We start from the raw sequence: 23,985 nt of genomic DNA on the forward strand, positions 1-23,985 counted from the left end.
GCATGTCAGGCACGTCCAGGACAGAGGTACTGAGTACAGCAGGGCTCTCAGCCCGGGGCAATGGGGTCACCCTCAAGGGTTGGCCATCCCTGAGTGTCCCAGGCCACCCTCACTGGGCTGGCTGTCCCTCAGAGTGTCCTGGGCCAGCCTTGGGCACCAGGGTCACCCTCATTGGGTTGACCATAGCTTAGAGCGTCCCAGGCCAGCCCAGGACAGGGGAAGCTGTGGCATGGATGGTTGTAAGATCCATTGATGACTGTTCACTAATTCATGTCCCTCCAAGCCAAACCATGCAGCGGCTCTGTCCATTCCCACTCCAGCCTCTGTCCATTCCCACTCCAGCCTCTGTCCATGTCCACTCCAGCCTCTGTCCATTCCCACTCCAGCCTCTGTCCATTCCCACTCCAGCCTCTGTCCATTCCCACTCCAGCCTCTGTCCATTCCTCTCCAGCCTCTGTCCATTCCCCCTGCAGCTTCTGTCCATTCCCACTCCAGCCTCTGTCCATTCCCCCTGCAGCCTCTGTCCATTCCTCTCCAGCCTCTGTCCATTCCCACTCCAGCCTCTGTCCATTCCCCCTGGAGCCTCTGTCCATTCCCACTCCAGCCTCTGTCCATTCCCCTCCAGCCTCTGTCCATTCCCCCTCCAGCCTCTGTCCATTCCCCCTGGATCCTCTGTCCATTCCCACTCCAGCCTCTGTCCATTCCCCCTGGAGCCTCTGTCCATTCCCCCTGGATCCTCTGTCCATTCCCCCTGGAGCCTCTGTCCATTCCCCCTGGATCCTCTGTCCATTCCCCCTGCAGCCTCTGTCCATTTCCACTCCAGCCTCTGTCCATTCCCCCTCCAGCCTCTGTCCATTCCTACTCCAGCCTCTGTCCATTCCTCTCCAGCCTCTGTCCATTCCCACTCCAGCCTCTGTCCATTCCCACTCCAGCCTCTGTCCATTCCTCTCCAGCCTCTGTCCATTCCCCCTGCAGCTTCTGTCCATTCCCCCTCCAGCCTCTGTCCATTCCCACTCCAGCCTCTGTCCATTCCTCTCCAGCCTCTGTCCATTCCCACTCCAGCCTCTGTCCATTCCCCCTGGAGCCTCTGTCCATTCCCACTCCAGCCTCTGTCCATTCCCCTCCAGCCTCTGTCCATTCCCCCTCCAGCCTCTGTCCATTCCCCCTGGATCCTCTGTCCATTCCCACTCCAGCCTCTGTCCATTCCCCCTGGAGCCTCTGTCCATTCCCCCTGGATCCTCTGTCCATTCCCCCTGGAGCCTCTGTCCATTCCCCCTGGATCCTCTGTCCATTCCCCCTGCAGCCTCTGTCCATTTCCACTCCAGCCTCTGTCCATTCCCCCTCCAGCCTCTGTCCATTCCTACTCCAGCCTCTGTCCATTCCTCTCCAGCCTCTGTCCATTCCCACTCCAGCCTCTGTCCATTCCCACTCCAGCCTCTGTCCATTCCTCTCCAGCCTCTGTCCATTCCCCCTGCAGCTTCTGTCCATTCCCCCTCCAGCCTCTGTCCATTCCCACTCCAGCCTCTGTCCATTCCTCTCCAGCCTCTGTCCATTCCCACTCCAGCCTCTGTCCATTCCCCCTGGAGCCTCTGTCCATTCCCACTCCAGCCTCTGTCCATTCCCACTCCAGCCTCTGTCCATTCCCCTCCAGCCTCTGTCCATTCCCCCTGGATCCTCTGTCCATTCCCCCTGGATCCTCTGTCCATGTCCACTCCAGCCTCTGTCCATTCCCCTCCAGCCTCTGTCCATTCCCCCTGGAGCCTCTGTCCATTCCCCCTCCAGCCTCTGTCCATTTCCACTCCAGCCTCTGTCCATTCCCCCTGGAGCCTCTGTCCATTTCCACTCCAGCCTCTGTCCATTCCCCTTCAGCCTCTGTCCATGTCCACTCCAGCCTCTGTCCATTCCCCCTTCAGCCTCTGTCCATTCCCACTCCAGCCTCTGTCCATTCCCCCTTCAGCCTCTGTCCATTCCCACTCCAGCCTCTGTCCATTCCCACTCCAGCCTCTGTCCATTTCCACTCCAGCTTCTGTCCATTCCCACTCCACCGGAGGGCTCAGGTCGGACCTCTGAAGGTCTGGGCTGTCGGGCCGGACCTTTGGACACTCAGGGTTCCCTCACGTTAAGGGCGGTCGGACACTGGCAGGGGCTGCCCAGCGGGGTTTGAGCCCCCATGGCCGGAGGTGCCCAGGGAACCATGGAGGGGCACTCAGCGCTCTGGGTGAGGAGGACACGGTGGGCACGGGCCGTGAGCTGTACTCGATGTCCCACAGCTCTTTTCTAACCTCACCGATATCGCGATTCCACAGCCGGCAGCCGGGCTGGGAGCGGCGGGGGACAAAGACACCTCAAACCATCTCCGTGGCGCTCGGGACAGCGATCATGGAACCGGCCCGCAGAACCGGGGGGAGGGAGGGAAGGAAGACGGGGAAGGAAGAAGAAGAAGGGGCCAAGCCGCCCGCCCCTCCCTCTCCCTCACAGCCGCCTTTGTGCCCGGCGCCGCCCCCGCCTCCCCTCGCGTTTAAATGCCCTCCATCCCGCGCCGCCATTGGCCGGCGGGTCACGCGGCGCGGCGCGGCGGCCAATGGCGCGCGGCGATACTGGCGGGGCGCGCGGCCGGCGGCGTTGCTGGGTGCCCGCGGTGCGTGCGTGCGCGAGGGCCGGGGCGGGCGGGGGCAGCGCGGGACCGGCGGCCGCTCCTCCTCCTCCTCCTCCTCCTCCTCCTCCTCCTCCTCCTCCGTCCCCTCCTTGTTCCCCGGGAAGATGCCCCTGGGCTGCCGCTGCTGAGGCACCGCACCGCGCGGGGTCCCCGCCGCTCGCTCCCCCCCGCGCCGCCGCCGCCGCCGCTTTGTCCCGGCAGCGCCCCGGAGCCGCCGCGGATGGTGTAGAGCCCGCCGAGGTGGGTGGGCCGCGGTGGCGGGAGAGGCCGCGGGGAGGGAGGAAGGGAGGGAGGGGGCGAGCCCCGCCGGGGCCGCGGGGATGCTCCGGCAGCAGCGGGAGTTGTGCTGCCGGGGCTGGGCTGCGCGTTCCGCGGTTATTTGTTTGCTTCGGCCGCGGCTCTTGGTTTGTTTCTTTATTTTGCTGCTGGTCTGTCGCGTCTGCCTGATGCTCCGTAGGGATAATGTGCTCAGGGAAAGGCTTAACTTGTTAGCCATCCAAATAAAGGGGGTGTACGACTTATATGTGATTTAAATGCGCGCACACGGGTGAACGGCTCGGCTGTTCAAAAGGCTCACTTGCTTTCATGTGTGTAGGTATGGAATCCTGAAATGAAGATTTTATGCAAATTGATTTAATCATAACATTTTCGGTAGCATAGGAAGGGGTGGGGTTTTCTCTTTCTTCTTTTTTTTTTTTTCTTTCCCTCTTTCGTTTGTTTTGTTTTGTTCCCATTTCTCTTTCTAAAGCGTGAAAAGAAGATGCCCAGAATCAGGAAAGTAGTAGGAGGTAGACAACATTGGAGGTTTCATTGCTGAAACTGACTGCTCAAGAAATTGCTAGGAAGAAAACAATATGATTCATTGTTGAGGTGTCTCTGCCCTTAGATTTATTTTTACAGGCTGCTTGCAGTTATTTTGGTTTGCTGAGTTCTTATGCTGAGTTTTTCCTCGAAGCAGCAGCGTTCTTGGAGATGAGGAGCTCAGAGGGTTTTTATGCAGTCAGCAGGCTGCTGTCTGATGGCTGTTTACTCCTGGCTTACATTGGCCAATTATTGAAATCAAAGGTGTTATTTCACCCGTGCAGCTGAATTGAGGAGCCTCACGCGGTGGTTCACCCTGTTAGAATTCAGTAAAAATGCTTTCTCAGAACAGATCTGAAGTGACAATTCAGGTACTAAAACGTGGGGTTTAACCAGATAAAAATGAGCACTGTGTCAAAAGAAGTAGTTCTTGGTCGTGAAAGGCGCATGTCAAATTTTTGAATAATGTGCAACGTACAACATATTTTTTTGTTGTGCTGGTATTACCAGGCAAACATTTTGGGGTTTTCTTGGTTTTCTTTTTTTTTTTTTTTTCTTTTTTTCTTTTTTTCTTTTGATGCCCAGCTCCCTTAGAACTGAGCAATCCATGGTGGTTAAGAGGCGTGGAACCGTTTCTACGATAATAAAAGCACTTGTGCTAAAGCCGTCTCCTGCCGGTTTCCGTGCTGGAGCTGGCCCCAGGGCTGCCGGAGGGGGCTGCTGGCCGTGCCCGGCGTTGCCCAGGGCCGGCTCTGGGTGTTGAGGGCGGGCAGAGCGGGAGGCGGCTGCACACAATGCCCGGGCTGCGAGCTCATTGTTCTTGTGCGCCCGCCGCCGCCGCCGCCGGGGCTCCGCTGCTGCACGGCGCCGTGCTCCGGAGCGGGAGCACGGAGCGCAGCCCCGGCGGCGTTCCTGCCCTTGCCTGCCTGCCCAGGACGGCCTTGGGTGCCCGGGAGCGGGAGAAGGGGGCACCGGAGCCCGCGTGTGCGCTGCGCTGCGCGGGGCGGATGGAGCGGGAGCACGCGAGGTGAGGCTGGGAAGTGCAGTGCACTCCATTGAACTTTGCTTCCTCTCCTTTTCCTCTCCTTTTCCTCTCCTTTTCCTCTCCTTTTCCTCTCCTTTTCCTCTCCTTTTCCTCTCCTTTTCCTCTCCTTTTCCTCTCCTTTTCCTCTCCTTTTCCTCTCCTTTTCCTCTCCTTTTCCTCTCCTTTTCCTCTCCCTCGTTCCCTGAACACCCCCCCTGCCTGGCAGCCCCCTGCTCCTTTGGGCTCGCTCCGTGTGCGGGTGAAACTGCTGCCAGGGAGGGCAGGTCACAGAAAAGCCCGGGGATGACAAAAGCAAGAGGAAGTGCAGAGCTTGACTCTGGTGTACACACGGTTTCCCTTCCTGGTGGTTGTTTCAGGCTTTTGTTTTGCCCGCAGTGTGTGTGGAAAGGCCCAGAGCAGCTGTGGGATTGAGGGGTGTCTGGAGCTGGGGCCACCCCTGGGGTCAGTGAGTGCAGCCCCTTCCTCTTTGCAGGGCTGGGGATGGAAAGGAGAAACTGCTGCACAAAGCCTGGAGATTTGGGGTGGTGAGGTCTGGTAAAATCTCAGCGGGCTAGCTGGTGAGGCTGAGGTGTGCAGAAGGGAGTGCAAAATAACGTGGTTGTTGAGCAAAAGTTGCCAGTGCTGGATCCTTTGGAAAACAGGAAACAGTGACTGTCATGGTTTAATCATGAGCTCTCCGAGTTTTGGTTTTGACTCTTTAGCTGACTTCAGTGTGTAACTGGGGCAAATGACTTAATTTTCCTCACCTGAATGAAATGTGGTGGTTGCCTCTGGCTTGAGGAGACTTTTTGGGTATTTGTCTCCCACTCCCAGCTTTGGTGTGGCCGGAGACTGTGGCTATTGTCTGCATGAATGCTGTGAGGTCAGGGAGGTGCAGGGAAGCACTTGTGCTGCCTCTCTGTGCCTCTGGGGTTCCTGTGCCCTGTGAATTTGTACTCTGCAGGGACTGGGATGGGTAACTCTGCCCCTGGACAAAGCTCCTGTGCAAAACAGGGAGCATTTCCTGGGCAGAAAAGGTGAGTGGGACCAGGACAGACAGCCCTGCCCTCGCCAGTCATCCCTGTGGCTCAGCAGGCAGTGATTTCTGTGCATCCAGGGTTTGTTTTACCTTGCTGGGGGTTGTTAGCAAGCAGTGGTTTCTGTGCATCCAGGGTTTGTTTTACCTTGGTGGGGGTTGTTAGCAAGCAGTGATTTCTGTGCATCCAGGGTTTGTTTTACCTTGGTGGGGGTTGTTAGCAAGCAGTGGTTTCTGTGCATCCAGGGTTTGTTTTACCTTGGTGGGGCTGTTTGCCTGCAGAGTCCTTCCTGTGGAGTTGTGGGTGCAGATTCAGGGCTGCCACAGCAAAGTGAGTAAGTGACAACATTCATGGGTTCGAGGAGATGTGTGTGTGTGTGTGTGATTTTTGAAGCTGTGAACTTACAAAGCTGTGCCGGGGAAGGTCAGGTTGGATTTCAGGGAAGGGTTTTTCTCCCAGAGGATGCTGGGCACTGCCCAAGGAATGGGCACGGCCCCGAGGCTGCCAGGGATGCCCAGGGTGGGATTTTGGGGTGTTTGGGCAGGGCTGAGAGCTGGACTCTGATCCCCATGGGTCCCTTCCAGCTCAGGAGATTCTGTGATCCTGTAATTGTTAACACCGGTTGCAGCTTAGGTGAGAAAAAGGGCATTTTGATGTTGTGGTTTAATAGCCGACTTTTTAAAATAACGCTCAATCTGTAAATTTATTCTCACAGCTCCAAAATGCATCTTTCTGTGGAAGCCACGCCGGGTGGCTGTGTCAGCCATGAAGAACTTCTTTCACTTTTAGGACAGGAGGGGCCCCAGGTGTGCCGGGCACAGGGAGTGCAGGGTGTGTTGGTGGAGGGGTAATGGCCCTGCCGTGCCCTCCCAGCAGGGCTGTTCACAGCCTGCATTGCCCGAGGGGCTCTGACTTCATGCGAGCTCTGTGAGGGACCCTGTGAGCCCCAGTGCCAGGTTACACTCTGCTCCTGCTGTGTGAACAGTGCCCGGATTGTGCTTCATTTCTAGTCGGCAAAATGATGACAATTGGAAAACAATTAGTTATTATGTGATGCTGAAATGAGATGAGGGAGCAAGGACATAAATTAAAAAGGGGTGGCTGGGGTTGGAGTTAACCATTAAAAAACCCAAACAAACTCAAAACAACCAACTCTAAGTTTCTAATGAACTGGTATTTGGGGTTTTTTTTAAGTGGCATCCTGGCTAGACTAACTATTTTTAATGTTCAGCTATTTTTCACTCTGGTTTTAGTATATGTTACAGTTGTCTCAGTTGCATGAAGTCTAAACAAATCATCCTGCTTCACTTAAAGGGATGCGTGCTCTCTGATTTTAGCTCAGAGCTTAAATTTAAATCAATAGGTTGAAAATGCAGCGTATTTTTAAGTGAAACCTATCTTTGAACCATAACAGAACAAACCCCCTATTGATTGGAAACCTGTTTATTCAATGTGCCTCTTTTTAAAGCTGCCTGAAATGAAGTTTGCAGGTTCCTGCTGAGGAGTTGGTTGGGCCAGGGGTGTGGGGAGGTGCGTGAGGCTGGGGCACTGAGGGACCCCACTTTTGGGGATGGCTTTTCCAGCAAGCTGCTGGGAGAAAACCCCTGCCCTCCTTGGAGTGACAGAGGTGTGGGGAGCAGATCCACAAGGCAGCTTTGTGCTCTGCCTGTGGCTTTGCCAGCACAGGCTTTGCTCATGTTGGTGGCTGTGCCCAAGCGCTCCTTTCAGAGAGGCTGATGGGGGAACAAAGGAGCAAACAAGATATGAATGCTGCACTGGCTCCTTGTGCCTTCAGCCCGCGGGGCAAGGGCTGCCTGGAAGGGACTGAAAAGCACAAGCAGATCGGAATATTGGCCTGGCTGTGCCTGCCTCAATAGGTGTTGTGTGCTTGGCTTCGCGTTTGTTTTTTAATGCAAATGTTTGTTAGTTCACTGAGCGCCGGGAATTGTACACTGACCTGGAGAAAAGTGAAACGAGCCAGGATACAAACATCACATTTCCCTCTGTGCCCAGCGGGGGGAATGGTCACCCGTTTGTGTTTGGGGTTTTTTCCTTTGGAATTCTTAGAAACTGTGTGTTTGGAATGCGCTGTGTGGAGGTGCTGGTGTTTCTCTGGGTTCCAGACAGAAAGGGTTCTATTTGCATTTGGCATCTTAATTATGTTAGAAGTGCACTTCTGAAAATGTGGATCACTTTGGGGATCACATAAATTCCACAGATGAAAAAGCAAGTTTTGATGATTGAGTTAGTGAAAAATGGGCTATTCTCTGACTGTGTAGGTTGTCTTTTGTTCTTCCTACAGAACACAAATGAGAGGCCAGTTCACATTATAAGATTCAGGATAAGTGGAAGAAAATGAGTGCTCGTTAATTTTGAGGTCTTAGTTAATCTATGCGTTTAATCTACTTGTCTGTAATAAAAAAAAGTTACCGTGGTATTATTAATCCCTGACTGAGAGTCAATTTTGGCCTGTTTCAGATATGTAACAGGATTTCTCTTTTATGGTGATGGGTGTTCGTGATCTTTTCTGGTACAGGCAGCGAGGGCTGGAGTGTAAATTTATTTTCCTGATCAGCAGGACTAATGAAGGTTCTGTTTTAGTGTTTCTGCCGAGGTGACAGGAGCTGATAAGCCCTGAAGTTTGCTCCCTCCATCCCCATTGCCAGTGAAATCCTCTTTTTTCCTCTGTCCTTCCTAGCAGTTGAGTGGGCAATAACATGGCTGTGCCTACGGGCTCCTGGCTGCCAAGCAAAACCCCAAATGCTGCTTTCTGTCTGTCCATGCCTTACTGGGGATGTAATTAATTAGAGAGTTTTTTCCTATCCATCTGCTGGCTTGCACAAAACTTTCAGGAATGTTGGTTATTGCTGAGATGACTGTCGTGGCAGGCTGGTTGGAAATTCATTATGCACTACAAGTTACTGGCATGAAATGAGAGAAGGAGGGAATTGGGGAGGGGGGGAAGGGGGAACTGAGGTGAATTAGGGAAGTTTGTTTTCTCTGAGGAAAGGGGATAAAGAAAGAGAAAGGAAGTTGTCATCCAGTGCTAATAAATATTTCTGTCTGGGTGATGAGCAGTGGCTCCTTTATGTTGGTCCTTTTCATGTGGCCAACTGCTTTGGGCTGGAAGCAGACAAATTATTGGGCACTGGGCCCATCTTCCTGCAGATTTTCCTTCTTATTTTTTTAGAGTTCTTTAGAAGTGCTGTAGTGTCAGCTGGTCTGGGAGCAGGCATCTCCTACGACTGTTGGTAAAATACACAGGGGAAACTTCCTTGTCATGTAGTAAAAATGAGTAAAACCAGTAAGGAGCAGAATTTCTTAGCGGCGAGAAGTCACTGTTTAAACTTTCGGGAAGCCCAGCTTTGGTTTGCTTTGCTGTGAAGCTGTGTGTGTGTGTTTGTAGCATTTTCCCCACATGCAGCAGGGGGAGGGTGCCCGTTCTCCTGCCCTGAACCACAGGTGACTTCCAGCAGCCCTTCTGTGTCTGTGCTTTAGGAAATGGCTCTGACTCCTGGCATCTCAGCCCTGCACTCAGCAGCCTTTGAGCACTGCCTGTTCCACAACCACCCGTGGACTGCACAAACTGACACATGCTCTCATTTGAGCTCACGTCTTTAACATTTTAACAAAAACGAAGCCAGAGAGGCCTTTTCTCTGTTGCTGCTGAGGTCACAGTGGTCTGAAGGGAGCTGGTAGGGCTGCCCCATGTTCGGAACCTGAGCACCTGCAGTAATGATGTGGTTGCATTGCAAAGTAAAGCAGGATGATCTAGACTTGAGTGTTTTGGTGTGGTGAAATAGAGAATTAAACCAGAATATTATGGTTTCTGTCAAAGCTTACTGTTTTGGCAACCAGTTTATTCCCTGGTCTAAAGAAAATGGCAAATTCAGTTAATAATTAACTATGCATTATAGGGTGTTAGGGGATCAGCAGCTTTGTGCTAAATATCAAAGCTATTAAATATATGTGTTTAAGGATTATGAATCTTCTTAAACAAGTGCATATATGGCAGTAGTCTGCTGATGCCAGCATCCACAAGGGACTGGAATATGTTTACATGAAAAGTGTCATGAATATGAAAGGAGAAAGTGCTGTAGATCATGGAATTCTGGTGCTTTAAGAGTTGTATTTCCCTGAGAAATACCCAGTAAAAAACCAATGGTGTCAGACAATTGGGACCTTCAGAGGGGCTTTGAATGAAGAAGGAGCACAGGTTCATCAGAGCAGTTGCTCCCTGCTTTCAGTGAAGGAAACACAATTTACCAGTGGCTGTGTGTCCTGTGGTGCCTGGTACTGCCGTGCCAGGGGTGCAGCCTGGCCAAGAAGGAATGCAGTGTCTCCATTAAAGATCCTCTAATGAGGTCGGTGCAGGAGACTTAAACACTTAATCCTCATTTCTACAAACTGGGAGTGAGATGCAGGAAATCTAATTTATGTCTCTAAGGTCATTCATTTTCATGAAACTTAATAGACCTGGCTCTGACTGCTCCTTAAACCACTGAATTATGTTACTTGCCTTCCAACATGAACCCTTCAGATGAGAACCTTTACTCCATGATTCAACAAACCTATTTACCTGGACACTTAAAGATTGCTGTGTGTCAAATGCCCAGCTAGCAACTCCCCAGGAAATCACTGGTTTTATCCCCTTGATGTGCCCCTCCTGTCTGTGGTTGATCAGGGAAACCAGTAAGGATCCAGGTCTGTTCTGCTCTGCTGGAACTGTCCTGGCTGCTGTTGGAATGCTTGATCAGAGTTCTGAGCTATTGGAGGGCAGTAGGTGAAAAGGCAGTGGTGCACAAGGTGTGGTAATCTGAAGGTTGATTTTAATTGTACTAATTCACAGGGAGGTTCTGGATTTCTCAGTTCCTGTATCTCACTTGTCCTTTAGCAGGTCACTAGAAATGTATGTGACTTGTAACATGTTTATTTTGTTCCTCTGCTTAGGTGTTTTTCATGCTTCTGCCCATTTCCCCGCTGTAGACTTTGAGATTCTCCCTGTTCTGCTTTTTGGTGATTAATGTGAGTGTTTGAGGATGTTTCTTTTCCCCTGAGTCTCAGTCCCTGTGACAGCTCACCTTCCAGGGCTGGCTTTGTTAAACAGCCTGTAAACAGCATATCTGCTCATTCTCCTGCCTGGAAAAAGTCATTTGATTCTTATTTCCTGCTTGTCTTCATGCTGAATAGCCTCAGTCCTTCCTTGTTGGGTTTTATTGTGTAAGTGCTTCTCTTTGGAGCGTGAGCAGCGCTGGTTCTCTGGGTGCTCGCTGCTCTCTGCAGCCCTGCCTCAATTAACGGGCTCTTCCCTGCGCTAATTAGTCAGCAAATAACTCCTTCCACGGCTTTTGTCCCAAAGTACGGGTTGGCAAGATGAGGAATGTAATTACTTTTGTGTGTGTTTAGTCAAGGCTTCCGAGTCCCCAGAAGTTCCGTCCGCGCTTTCCTCGCTGTCCTGTCCTGGGGAACATCTGGGGAACATCTGGGCTGTTCCTGAGAGGGGCTGGGAGGGATTCCTGGAGAATCCCTGCTCCAGGAGTTCTGAGCATGTGTCCTGTGGTAGATCCCCAGCTTATTGCACTTGGGTAATATCTTTCATTCCTGGAGGTGATAAAGGGTCGGGGTACAAGCAGGCAACAAGAGAGACTGGGGAGATTGCAGGCTGTGAATTCCTGACAAGAATTTAGATGTTGGTGCCACAATATTTGGCTTGTGCTCCAGACACAGAAAAAAGTGGCCAAACCCATTGCATGACCTTGAGCCAAGTAACTCCTTGCAGTTGTGTTCCTCTGCTTACAGGAGGGGTGTGAGGGTGCTTTGTTATCAGGGAGCTTTATAGCTGTTGGGCAATAAGAAAGTGCCAATTTGCTGTGTCTGTTTACTCTGCTAATCTCAAAATGTGTTTAACTTAGTTAAACACCGTGTTTCCTTTTCTCAGTGATTGTAAACCAGGTGGTTAATGAATAAAGAATTTATATATAAATATATGCATATAATGGTATATTTACATCAAAACATCACTGAGCTCAGTTCCATGTCACTGCAGATCACCACGTTCTCAATGTACCTTTGAGTTTAAAGCATTTGCTTTTCTTTTACTTAAAGGCCTAATTCTGATGGCAAGTGTATGTTGTATCTTTGCATTTGTTATTTAGTGTCCCAATGTATCTATTTGGTATTACTTGTCCATAGCAAAGTAGTTTAGGGTTTTGCCACACGAGCAGCTGTAGAGAATATCCAATTCCTTGGTATTGAATGGAAATTATTCTTATTGTTTTTTAAATGCCTCTTCTGTTAGATGCCAGATTTGAGTTATATTAATTTTTCTTTTTCTTGAAAGTTTTAGAACAAATTTCTGGTTTGCTGCTTTCCGTGGTTTTCAGAACTTTTATGTCTTGCTGTGGATCGAGTTTGCCTTTAAGATAAGCTTTGTAGGGATAATCTTGCCCTTGGTTTAGGTATTTGTGCATTCAGTGGAGCAGAAGGATGAGGCAGGACAGCTCTGGGCGCTCCTGGTGCTGAGTCCTGCCCTTGGTGTCCCTCCTGTTCCTGAGGGGCTCCTGCAGGGAGCCCTTCCCAACCCACGCTGGAAATGCTCCTGAGGAACCTTCTCTGCCTCCTCAAACTGCAGGGCTTGGGATTTCACTCTCAGGTGCACAAAGGTGAAGTTCTGAATGTTGAATGAGCCTGCCAGGATGGAAGGAGGTGGAGTCACCCCACCGGAGGCTGAGGAAAAGCCAGGGGGATATTTCCTATGTACATGTTTGGTTTTATAAAAATATGTTCTGCAGAATCCAGTTCAGTAGGAACATAATTTGCACCTCATTTAAATAAGGTTTTTCAATCAGTCTGTGGTCCAGTGGGTGTATGAAGAATCAAATCTGTGTTCTCTCTTCCCTGGGGAGAGGAAGGGCGGGCTCCGGGGAGGAAAATGAGGCAGAAGAGATTAATACTTGCAGTGCAGGAAACACTGATCCCTCTGTGATCTAAAGTTTCTGTTTGAAGTCCAAGCAGGTCTATTCTCTGTGTGCCTGGATGTGTTCTTGAGCTGCTCTGGCCTTTCTGTCTGGGCTGTGATTAGAGAAGTGGTTGTGGCTGTAGTGGGCTGGTGTCACAAGTAAAACCAAAATAGTCCTTAAACTCTACAATAAAACTCAAACAATTATCAGGGAGCATGGCTGGGGTGGGAGGGTTTCCTTCTCTTGTGAGTGTACTTGGGCATGTGCATGAGTTTGCCTCATTTCCTGAATCTGACTTATTGAGTTTCATTGCATTCATTTTCCACGTTATGTTGACACAGAAAGACACCAGACTTAAAAGGTACCTTAAAAGTACCTCTTGGCAGCAGCAAAGCCCTTGTCTTCAGTGCTCAGGCAAATGCCTCAAAAACACTTGCAGTTTTGAGAGGAGTGGATTTTTGTGTGGGCAGAGCCTATTTGAGCAGCATCCTTAAGCATCCCTGGGAGATTGCTGCCTGCTTAGTTCCTTGATGTTCCCAGTTCTCAGGGTCATCAGTTCCTACTTGCAGAAATAGGGCTTCAGGGGCCAGCCATCCGTGGCAGGCTCTGGCTCCTGCAGCTGTGGGGAGATGTTTCTGCAGTTTCAGGAGGCTGCAGATGTTAAGTGTTTGTCAGGAGGAGCTGGAGCGTGCCACGTGCCTGATGTGCCTGCTCTGGTGACTTGATTAGCTCTGGATTTGGGCTGCAGATAAATCGGCTGTCAGCGAGGGCTGCCAGTGTTGTCTCTATAGCACAGCACAATTTTTAGGTGTTTTGGTTTGTTTTGAAAGCCACTGGTATCAAAACAAACCTTGAGGGCTCCGGGGACCGAGCGCTGCCTGAACTGGGAGCTCTCACATTTGTGAGAAACTGAGATGAGGGGAGGGAGCACTGGAGTCTGGCATTTGGGGGTTCCCTGGGTAGGGACACGCATCCAATCCTTTCAGAGGAGGGAGCTGCTCAATGCTGTCAGAGTGCAGCCTCTCCAGGGCTTGCACATGTGGAATCCTGAGCCCCAGCGCCCTGCAGGAGCTGGAATCCAGGGGAATTGCGTTTGGCTGCTGCCATCAGTGCAGTGTGTTCCTGAGAGGACAAAGCCTTTGTGTAGTCTGGCTTTTTGATGATCCCGAGCTTGAGGGAACCCACGTTTCTCTGTAGTGGTAACTCATTCAGCTGTGTCTAAAATCTGATTCTCTCTTGTAGGAGGCAAAAATATTTGCTATGCCTTTGGTTCTCAGTGAAGTGTCAGAGCTGAAACACGTTTAAAGGAATCTCTGTTAGATCACAAGGTTTAATTTTGCTTGCTTGTGCACTTTTTTCTCCAGCATGGGATTTCTTGCTATTTTCTTGGTGTGAAAAAGAGCCCTTAGAGTGCCTTTCACCATGGCACAGCCCCATCCAAAAGGAAAACGGAAAAAAAAAGTGGAAAACAGAAGGGACTGGGGAATGTGCTTCTCAAAAAGAATGTGACAGCTCACCTACACATCACTTCATTCTGTGTGTGTCAGGAGAGTTCATCAGAGATGGATTTGCTCATCTGTGTTAAAGAGAATTCCTTCTGTGACTGAGCAACTGCAAAGCTCAGCGTTCCACAGCTGGAGGTTGAGGTGAGAAAGTGGTTCAGCTTTGGGCCACAGGTAGGTGCCACTCCAGTGTTTGTGTGGCAGTTTGGCTGCTGGAGCGAGAGTTGGATTTCATTATTCCCAGAGCAGGGAGGAGCTGGGCACATCCTTGGGCACTGACTGGCCCTGGAGTGGCCACTTTGGCCTGCCTGGGCTGGCTGGTGCTTGCCACACGTTTCAGGCAAGCAGAAAAAGCTTTCTGGAGGCTCCCAGGCAGCTGGAAACATTCCTGCCTGGGTTTAGGAGAAGGGGAAAGAGCTGTGCAGATGATTATTAGGGGAGCTTGGGAGTGCAAATTGTATTTATTGGAAAGAAGCCAGCTCTTAAAAAGAACTGTAAAGACCCGTGCTCTGATCAGCTTTTGAATGTGGAAAGAGCTCCCCGGTCTGAATTACAGGGCTCTGGTTAAATGATTACATGAGGTATGTTTAAAAATAGCAAATGTCTTTTATGTCCAGTCAAATAAGGTTCTTGGTAGTCAAATGAAATCTATGTTGACTTCCATCTGACAGCCAAGTGACTCAAATTCTGTGTTTCCTAAAGGAAAATGGCTTTTTTATTTTTAGTTTCCGATTAATTCCATTGTAGCCTGGAACAATAAATAATCTTGTACTGGATTTTCTTTATAAAAGTAGGATCCATAACTCTGCAAGCAAGCTTTAGTTCAGCTGTTTGAAACGGGGGGGTTTAAATGCTGTGCTAAGGCAAGTTAGAATTTGTGAGGGCTCTTTTTTCAGTGGGAAATGGTCTGTTGAATGCTTCTCTAGCATGTTCCTGTGCACTTCAGCTTGCCAGATTAACAGAGCCATTAGTAATAGCCACTCCTGCTCCTTCAGCCTGAAAGAGTTGGTAAGCATGGAGCTATATGTAGTTTGTATTTTTAATTAAACTTGTACTGGGATTATATTGTATTACCAGCTACCTTCTAGAAGATTATGTTCATAAAAGGTTCATGAGTTGTTAAGTGGAAGAGATTAAAGTGATTGTTGGCGTGTTAGTAGAATTATTTGTTGCCTACGCAGCATTTGTTCATAGCTTTAATTTGCCAGTAATGGAAGACAAGTAAAATGCAAGCATCTGACTTTTAAAATCTACACTAGCTGACAAAACCAGGCCGTATTTCAGAGTGATTGCCTTTTGTATTATTATTCTTTTAATGTGATGTTTGCTTGCTCAGAAATATCGAGTGCAAGAATATTGTTTTCAGTGTTTTCGGCGCTCTTACATTCTGGTGATGCTCTTAATAGTGTGACCAGAAATGTATTTTATTAAAAAATGGAAAACCACTTAAAGCGTGGAGGGGATAAAGGAGCACAAAGAACTGATGAGCAGATGCTGGAGGAGATGGTTTCTATTATAGTGGACTTGTAAATCCTCGCTGTGTTGGTCATTTAATCAATACAGGAGAGGTGTTGGAGGGATCCTGTGCTTAGGGAGATAATGTCTCTAAACGCAGTGCTTAGGATGATTTCATGCATGCAGACCTGTTTAGAATGAGCTGTGGGATAGGTCGGGCAGCATGAAGAATGCAGCGGGTGTCTGTGCTGTTATCAAACCCCATTAGCGAGTTGTGGCTGCTGAAAGGGTCCCTTTGTGGGGCTGGGGTCCCTCCGGGGCAGGGGGTGCCTGGCCCCCCTGGGCCATGAACGGTGCCTGTGTGCTGCAGCCACAATGCAGGCACAGTGGGAACAAACATCTGCTGCCTTTAATAATGGATGCCAGGCGGCCTGGGCAGCTCCAGGCTGCACTTGGTGTGTTTTACACCCAGCGAGTTCAAACAAACAGGGCAAACTTAGGCTGTGCCATTCTGCTGGGGAAACAGGAGCTGTTCCTGTGGGATGAGTTTCTGTGTGCAGGTAGAGTAAACCCAGTTCCCAGTGCCTCCGGTGGTGCTGCAGGGATGTGGTGCATGTTCTGCTCTGGATGTGGTGTATAAAAAGCTATTTTCCCCTCTCCTTTTGACAAGCAGCTGCCTTGCAGTTGTTTGTGTCTGTGTGGCTGGTGCCCCTTGGCAGGGCTGTGCCAGAGCTGCAGTCCTGGCTCTGCCCAGCCTGGTCCCCAGCTCTCCGGCGTGGGGATGCTCGAGATGATTAAGAATTCTGATGGTAATTGCTCTTTGCTTGCCAAAAGTGTGTTCTGTTAACAATATGTCCAATTTCACTGCCTGTGCCCAGGGTGAGGCTGCTCTGTGCTGGCACTGCCAGCGTGTGCCTGCCTGGTGTAGGGGCCGTGTCCAGGGTCTGGGTTTAACTGGAAAGTCACACAGCACTGACCACCATCCCCAGGCTGCTCTCTGGAACTGGGAAACCACAACTCCTGTCTGGAGCTACCTGCAGACCCAGCTTTGCATGGCCAGGCTGGTGAGAAGTGCATTGCTGTGTTTTCAAACCCAGCTCCCTGGATTCCCAGTGCTCCTCCAGCCAGGCAGGATATTCAGGGAGCATCCAGTGTACAGGCCAGTCACCACATGGTGGCAATTTTCTCAGGAAAGGAATCTGTGTGCATAGAAAGCCTGAACTTCCCATGCTCAAACAGGAAGAATGCGAGTGTGCTTTCAGTTAGGATGTGAACTACATTGATGGCTCTGTTTTGCAGATGTGGTGAGTTTGAGAAGGTCCACAGATCACAGGAGACTAGAGGGAAATTACCGTGAGCTCTGCCCTTGAATTTAGTATTTCGTGCATGTCTAGCTGGTAAAATGCTAAATGCAATTTTTTCAATTATAAAGGCTTAGCAAGGCTTAGAGATGATTTTCTGAGATTCTGAAATATGTACTATTTAATACATAATGCAAAAGGAAAAGCTGGTTTCTTAATGTAAGAACATGAAAATGGAACCAGCTGCAACGTTATGCCACCCTGATGCAGCTTTGATGCTCCACTTTTAGCAGTGGATTAAATATTGATACCTCTTTCTGCCCCCTCACCTCCCAGTACACTTAAAGCTTTTGCAGTTGTTTTCAAGTGTTTAGAGAAGAGCTGGTCAAGTTTCTGTAGTTTTCCCCACTAGATTTTTGTGAAGTATTAAGGGTTTATGTTTGTAGTTTAGGGGGAGGAATGTATGAGCGATTCTCTTCCATAAATACAGGGGTCTGTTGGTGAGCAGCAGAGCTGCAGGACTTTGTGAGCTCCTGGTTTGTGTGGGCAAGGAGGAGCACGATGTCCCTTGGCTGCAGCAAGATCAGACCCCAGGTCGAGTAAACAGTATATGAAATTAAACTATAAAATGGAAAATAAATGTGTGATTATATCCCAAATGAAAGACAGATGTGAGGAACCCAGGGATTACAGGGCTGGTATGAAAACCATGCAAGAATCTGATGCTTGTTTGAACTGCATATTAGCTCTCAATGTGAGTTATATCCCTCTGAAACTGCTCAGGATGCTGGGGAAAAGTTCCTGTGCTGCCAGGGATTAGGAGCGTGGGGAGGTTAAGAGGAGATTTGTAAGGCTGTTGGAATATTCAGCTTGCAGTGGAAACTCTGAGTTCAGCTGGACAAGGGGCAGGGTTACACCAGGGCCAGTTCTCACCGTGTCACTGGTGCCTCTGAGGCCCCTGGGCTGAGCTCAGTCCATCCCCAAACATCTCAGCATCCATGAGCTAACTTGTGTTTCTGACACAGATGCACTGAAGGAGCTTTCCCTGCTCTCAGAGGAGCAGGAATTTCCCCACAGTTAATAGAATCATCTCAGTCAGCTAAAGGTGGCTGCAGCATTAAAGCTGGAGTTGGATCAGGATCACTGAAAATGTTTCTAGGTCCTACTGTAAGCTCTGTAAAATACACTTGGTGTGCTAAATTCTGATGTCTTTATTTAGTCCTTACTCTGGTGGAAATGAAGTCAGTGGCAGATGTTGCAGGACTGGTCCATACTGACCCAAATATCAGCAAGCTAAATTTATTCTTTTTATCCATTTCTGTACATTGCATTGCCTTGTCTTTTTTTCTACGCTGGAAATGGAAATTGTGCCTGACTTCCCTTGCAGGATCACATCATTGACATTCCAGGGAGGGAACACAGTCGATATTCCCTGGTCCTAATAAAATGTGGCAGCTTTGCAGTGACAGCCCAGGATCAGCCTGCAGACTCTCACATTTACAGCCCTGCCGGAAATTCTGACCTTGTTTTCCTGGAGAGCCGTGAGCAGGGCTGTGATGCTGTGGGTGATTCCTGTAGGACAGGTGGTTCCTCTCCTCCTGGCTCCACACTCCTGGGTGTTCCTGCTGGAGCAGTGGGGAGCACTCAGTGCAGGGGTTTGGGTGTTCCCCACAGTCTGGCTGCTTCTTTGCATTGCCTCTCCCGTGGGCTGGGGTGTGTGAGGAAGATTTATCTGTGCCCAGCTCTGCTGGGATGGAGAGGGGTGGTGCTGTGAGAAACCCCTGCTCCAGAGCTGCTCTGGGAGACGGGCAAGGCAATAAAAGTGCAGCTCCACGGCAGAATGCTCTGTTCTGAAAAGCAGCATGAGGAGAGAACAGTCATATTCTGTGACAGCAGAATCAATAGGGCCTCTGTGGAAACAAATGAGAGTTTTATCTCTCCAGGCTATTGTTGAGGGCAGACTGAGGCAAATGTCTAATGGGTTCATGCTTTTGAAATCATTCTGTAACTGTAAGGGAGAGGAACAGGCTTTTAAAAATGGAGTGAGCAATTATGAAAAGGAGGTTAGTCTGCACTCCTGGAAATGGTGTTTAGTCGGGGCTGGGTGTTGGGTGTTTGAAGCAGTCACAGCTGCCCAGAGTGGCTCTGTGTGTTTGTTCAGCCCCGTGTGGGTGGATGGGAGTGAAACCTGGATTCTGTGCTCAGGAGAACCTGTGAGGAGAGGCAGAGCCCCTGGTTTCTTTCCCAGGGAATACCCCTGCCATTCTACCCTCAGAGAAATGGGGTGGTTGGGCAGCATCCCTGTCACCCTTGAGTGCTGGCACTGAGCTTGTCCCCCAGGATGGCTCTGAGGAGTGTGGGACTCTCAGGGTGCTGCTCTGCAGAGGTGCCCATAAGTGTTTGGGAACAGGGATTACTCACAGGAACGCTGTGCTCCATGGGAGCAGGGAGGAATGGGCTGTTCTGAGCCTTTCCTGCTGCAAAGCAGAGGAACAAATGATTTGAGAACACAACATTGACGTGCACAAAGTGTTACCATAAGCTGCGCTGGGGTACTGGGAAGCTGTGATGCTTCTGCCAGCTCGTGAAGTTCTTGGGTTGTGGGGTTTTGGATAGAAAACCGGGAACGTGGGGATGCTCTGTTTGTTTTTGATAAAATAACTCCATAATGGGGTGTTTTGGCCGGGCACACAGCTCCCTTTAACTTGGGAAGGAAGAGTGAGAAATTCCAGCTGGGATTTCTTGTTTATACAACACATGTGCTGGGGCTCTTGCCTCCTCCTTACATGTGTGTGTGTGTATATATATATCTATATATATAGATAGATATAGATATATATATAGACACACATATATATAGCTGTGGTGCTGATTATGCAAACAAGGAGAGATGAGCACTCACTGGATTGCCAGGGTTGTTTGAGCCTCAGCAATTTATTCAAACTTAGTAATTTCATGTGAGATGGGAGATGTTTGCTTTGGCTGCTCGCCAAGTTTGAAACTTACTTGTTTTGTTTTTAAAACACTTGGAGTGCCAAAAGCCTTTGTTACATCCTCACTTCTGTTACTGGAGTGGGAACCAGGAAAGAAAAATGCCTTTTTTTTTTTTTAATGAAAGAATAGCCTGAGTTTCAGAAATACTAAGCTGAAGTGATTTTTTTTCTCCCCCTTTTACCTTGTCAAATTAACATGATTGCATGTTTCACTTTTTATGCTAAGGAGTTTCTGATCTTCAAAGACAATTTTCAAAAAGACATGCTGGTTCAGCCAAGGAGACTAATATTTTAGAAGGAATATTACCAGTAATAAAAAGACAGAGTTATGATAGTTTGCATTAATTTTAATAACTTTTTGTGCAGCTCTCGAGTCGAGATGTGAGAAATTAAAGGGAGGCAGTTCTGGCTTGGCCTGCAGTGCGTTTGTTCCTGCATTGTCTCACTCAGACATGGAAAAGGCTGCAGGGAGCCTGGGGGGGCTCCTGGGGGGTCACCTCAGGATCCCTGGGCCACCCTGGGCACCATCCTGTGTCCCCCTGGGCAGCTCTGCCCTTCAGATGGGACAGCACAAAAATTCTCTTGGACTTGAGGAGCAGCTGGGTTAGCAGAGGGTAAAACAGAATGTGCTGTGTGCTGCCTGAATTGTGTGTTAGTAATTAGCTGTGCAAGTCGATTCCTTTAAAACAATGGGGTCAAAAACACCAGTTCAATATCCACACAGTGGGTGTTTTCCAAAGAGATGTAAAATCAGAAACACTTTAAACGTGGGGTGTAAGTAGAATATCTAATGAGTTCCTGTGAAATGTCAAATCCCATTTATCATGGTAACCATCAATAATGCACCAGATGTTTTGACTGCATTTGGTTTTGTATTAAATTAAACATAGGCAGGGGTGCCTGAAGTTCATCATTAATGCTGCCAAGGCTGCTGCTGTGACAGCCACTCTGTGTTCTGGGGCTTTGGTGCTGCTGGTGGCTCTGGGTGTGACGTGTGTGTTTGGGGGTGCCTTGCTTGGAGTAAAGAATGGCTCTGAAATTGGTTCTCTTCATTCAGCTGAGCTCATACTCAAGTTAAAACTGCTTTGAACCGATTTTTTTTTTTTCTTCCATCCTGTCAATCAGGTCTTACATTATTAGTTTAGTGAGTAATTACATTCACTGTTTGCATTTTCCTCGCTGAGATGGAGGCAAGGTTCTAAATGGTAATAATTAGATATAATACCTGTGTTGTGAGGTAAGCAGGAAACTTCAGATGCCTGGGATGTTGCAGTTAATGGCACCTGTGTCTGGGATGCAGCCCCTGGGGTTTGTGAGCAGGGAGGGAGGGAGGCACTCACTGATTCTGCTGCTCAGAGCTGGCCCCAGCCCTGCCCTGGCTGCTGGGGGGACAAGGACGTCTGTCCTGCCTCTGAGCCACGCGTGGGAGCACAGGGGAGTGAGGATGGCAAACCTTGGAGAGCCAGCATCCCCTCCCTCTGTCCTTAGAAAATCAGCTACATCACTGAAACAAGGCTTGAAAAGCGTGCTCTGAAGCCAGAATAAACACCCTGAAATTTTTATCATAATGTTGCTTTTAAAAGTCCTAAATGTCCTCTATTTAAAATGAAATTCTTTTGTATTAACCTGCTTTCATATGCTAGCTTTCACCAGACTGCAGAATTGCCTGATTTGACTTTCTAATGGAACTGTAATGAATCTTCTGGGAAATGGAGCGATTGAGTGCATACACTGTGCAACTCCATTGTGAGACACCCTGTTAGATCCGCTGGATTCCTGATTTTATTTTTTCTGAGGGGTGGGGTGTCCCTGTCAGGTATTCAAATCGGAACCAAATGCATTCTCCAGGGCACTTGGGGAGCTCAGGCACTCCAGTGGGGAGCATTGCCTTGATTAAATCTGTTTGCAGCATCACACACACAAATAGGCTGGGTGATGGTGGCACAGTTAGATTAAATTCAAAGGCATGCATTTGGAGAGAAAAGAATAAAGATGAAATTTATTGGCAGATACCCATGTAGCTCCTTTGAATACCTACAGGACAGATTATTTTTAAAAATGTATCAAAGTGCACACAAAACTCTGCACAGGGAGTGTGTTTTTGTGTTAAAATGCTGCCTTATTCTGCAGCTGTACTTGCACAGTGTCTGCCTTGTGAACAAAACGAGCCTTTGAAGAATATTGCATATATGATATGTGAAAGGGAGGGGAGAACCCGAGTATCCAGTGCTCAGCTTGGCACCCAACAGCCATTCCTTTCATACTTTGATTTCAGGGCCAAAATGCCCATTTTTTTGCACTCTTTGCAGCCTGCTCCAGGGAAGGCCATACCCAATTCTCTCGTGTCTTGCTTGTCTTGATACCTTTTAAAGCGGTATATGGAGTCCTGGGGTTTTTAGTTTCTGTGTCTTTGGGCTTTCAGTTTCTTTTTGCCATTTCTCCATAGATTTTTCCAAGTTTACAAAAACACTGGGAGTACCGTTCAGCTTAGATCTGGTCCTTCAAAAGGCCATCCTTGAGACAAAAACTGTCCAGCCCTTCACACCTGGGGCTTGTTGGCTCTTTCAGGTGTGTGGAAATCCCATTTCCAGGGCACTGCTGGGTGGAATCTCCTGCACATCTCCGTGGTGGCTTTGGGAATGGGGCCAGGATACAGCCTAGAGCAGGGAGGACAGCAAATATTGGCAGCTGGAACTTAAGGCAGCAAAATAATAGAAGAAAATTATCTGTAAGTGCCAACTTCCAGCTCGGTGGCTGATACAGCTTCTCCTGGGAGGTCAGGGCTGCTTAAAGGGGGATTTCCCCACTGCATATTCACCTGATAAGGGCTGATCTGTTCATTCAGAGCAGCTCTGTGCAGTGCCCTTTTCCTGAAAGTAATGGAAATTGCTGTGAATAAAACTAGACACAGTTTATATATCTGTGGGGAAAAAAATCAATATTTTCTTTGGGATCTGATGCTGAGTCCACTTAAATCTGTTTAACTTCAAAATGCAGGTAGTATATTGTAAGATGAAGACAGATAAGTAGAAAGCAGGTTCTCAAGCCTTGGAGAATGTTAAAAATTCTATATTTTTCCTGCAGATAACCTTTTTCTGCTGTCAGCTGAGTTGGGCAATTGAAATAAAGGCTGGAGGTGCACAGAGAAGATGTTCTGTGGGCTTATCTCCAAATTGTGTCAGCGTTTTCTGCTCCCCCCCTTTCCCCTGCCTGGTTTCCTTCCACATCAAATGTAATTCCTTAAATCCATTGTAGTAGGTGGGTTCATGTGTGTGTGAGAGGAGTTGGGGACAGGATTGGGGACACAGCAGAGCAGGGGCTGCCACCCCGTGTCCCTCCCCATGTCCTGGGTGGCCAGTGTCCCTGGCGTGTGGCTGCCGTTCCCTGCCAGCTGTTGCCATTTTGCATTCTGTTTTTGTAATCAGCCTCTCTAAAATGGCTTTATTGTTGGCTGATCAGGTGTATCCTGCCATAAATAAAACATTGGCAGTAATTGGCTGTGACAGCTCCGCCGCCGCCGCCCCGAGCCCCGGCCCCTCTCCCCGGGGTAATTGGCTTTGACGGGTTCTGGTAGCTGCAATAACACTGATCCATGAGCCTGTGTGAGCTGCATAATGCCTCGAGGATTTTGTACCCATCAATATGTCCTCAGCTTGAATCATTTTTTTCATACTTTTTCCGTGGCAGTTTATTAAAAGGAATGCTTGCTGCATTTACTGTGTGTTTGGTATCTACACAGCCTCAGCTGTCATGGCAGATGAAAACACCATCCTGCAATTCCAAACGCTCCTGTGTGCCTGCTGCTGATACAAAGAAAACCCCCCTGCCATTGCCCAGAGACACTTGCAGCTCGAGTCTCTCCTTTCTGTAGGTACACTGATGCTTTGGAAGGATCCCTGATAATAAAACACGATAATCTGTTGGCAAGAGCACAACTGCTTTTGTTTGCAAAACTTAATAAGCTGTGAGACAAACACAGAAATATGCAAAGGCAGAGCTCTACGTGCTAAGTGAGGCCTGACAGTTTCGGTTCTAACCACAGCTGAAGGCGTGCTGACTTGTTTGCTACCTTGGGTAATAACTCAGATTTCTTTTGTGGTGTCTGGTGGAAAAAAAAAAAAAATCAAAATCTTGTATTTGCTGCTATTGGATGACACTTGATCTTATTAGGGCATTCTGAGAAATGTAAATGGCAGCAAATCCAACTCGGTTGGATCCTAATCAGCTGCAGCACCAAAGTTATTGGGTTCTTAACCA

At 48.9% G+C, this 23,985-nt stretch overlaps 1 protein-coding gene across 1 annotated transcript in view; it reads left to right on the forward strand.

The window, feature by feature from the left end:
• Positions 1-4,468: 4,468 nt before the first annotated feature.
• The window catches only part of RERE (arginine-glutamic acid dipeptide repeats), a 165,775-nt gene continuing 146,258 nt past the window's right edge, over positions 4,469-23,985 (forward strand). Inside the window, exon 1 of the mRNA XM_071449389.1 lies at positions 4,469-4,484. The gene's annotated coding sequence lies outside the window, so the exon portion shown is untranslated. The remainder of the gene's footprint in view (positions 4,485-23,985) is intronic.

This window comes from Agelaius tricolor, unplaced genomic scaffold (genome assembly GCF_023055355.1).
Source record: "Agelaius tricolor isolate 1412-34295 unplaced genomic scaffold, bAgeTri1.0.p SCAF_28, whole genome shotgun sequence".
Lineage (NCBI taxonomy): Eukaryota > Metazoa > Chordata > Aves > Passeriformes > Icteridae > Agelaius > Agelaius tricolor.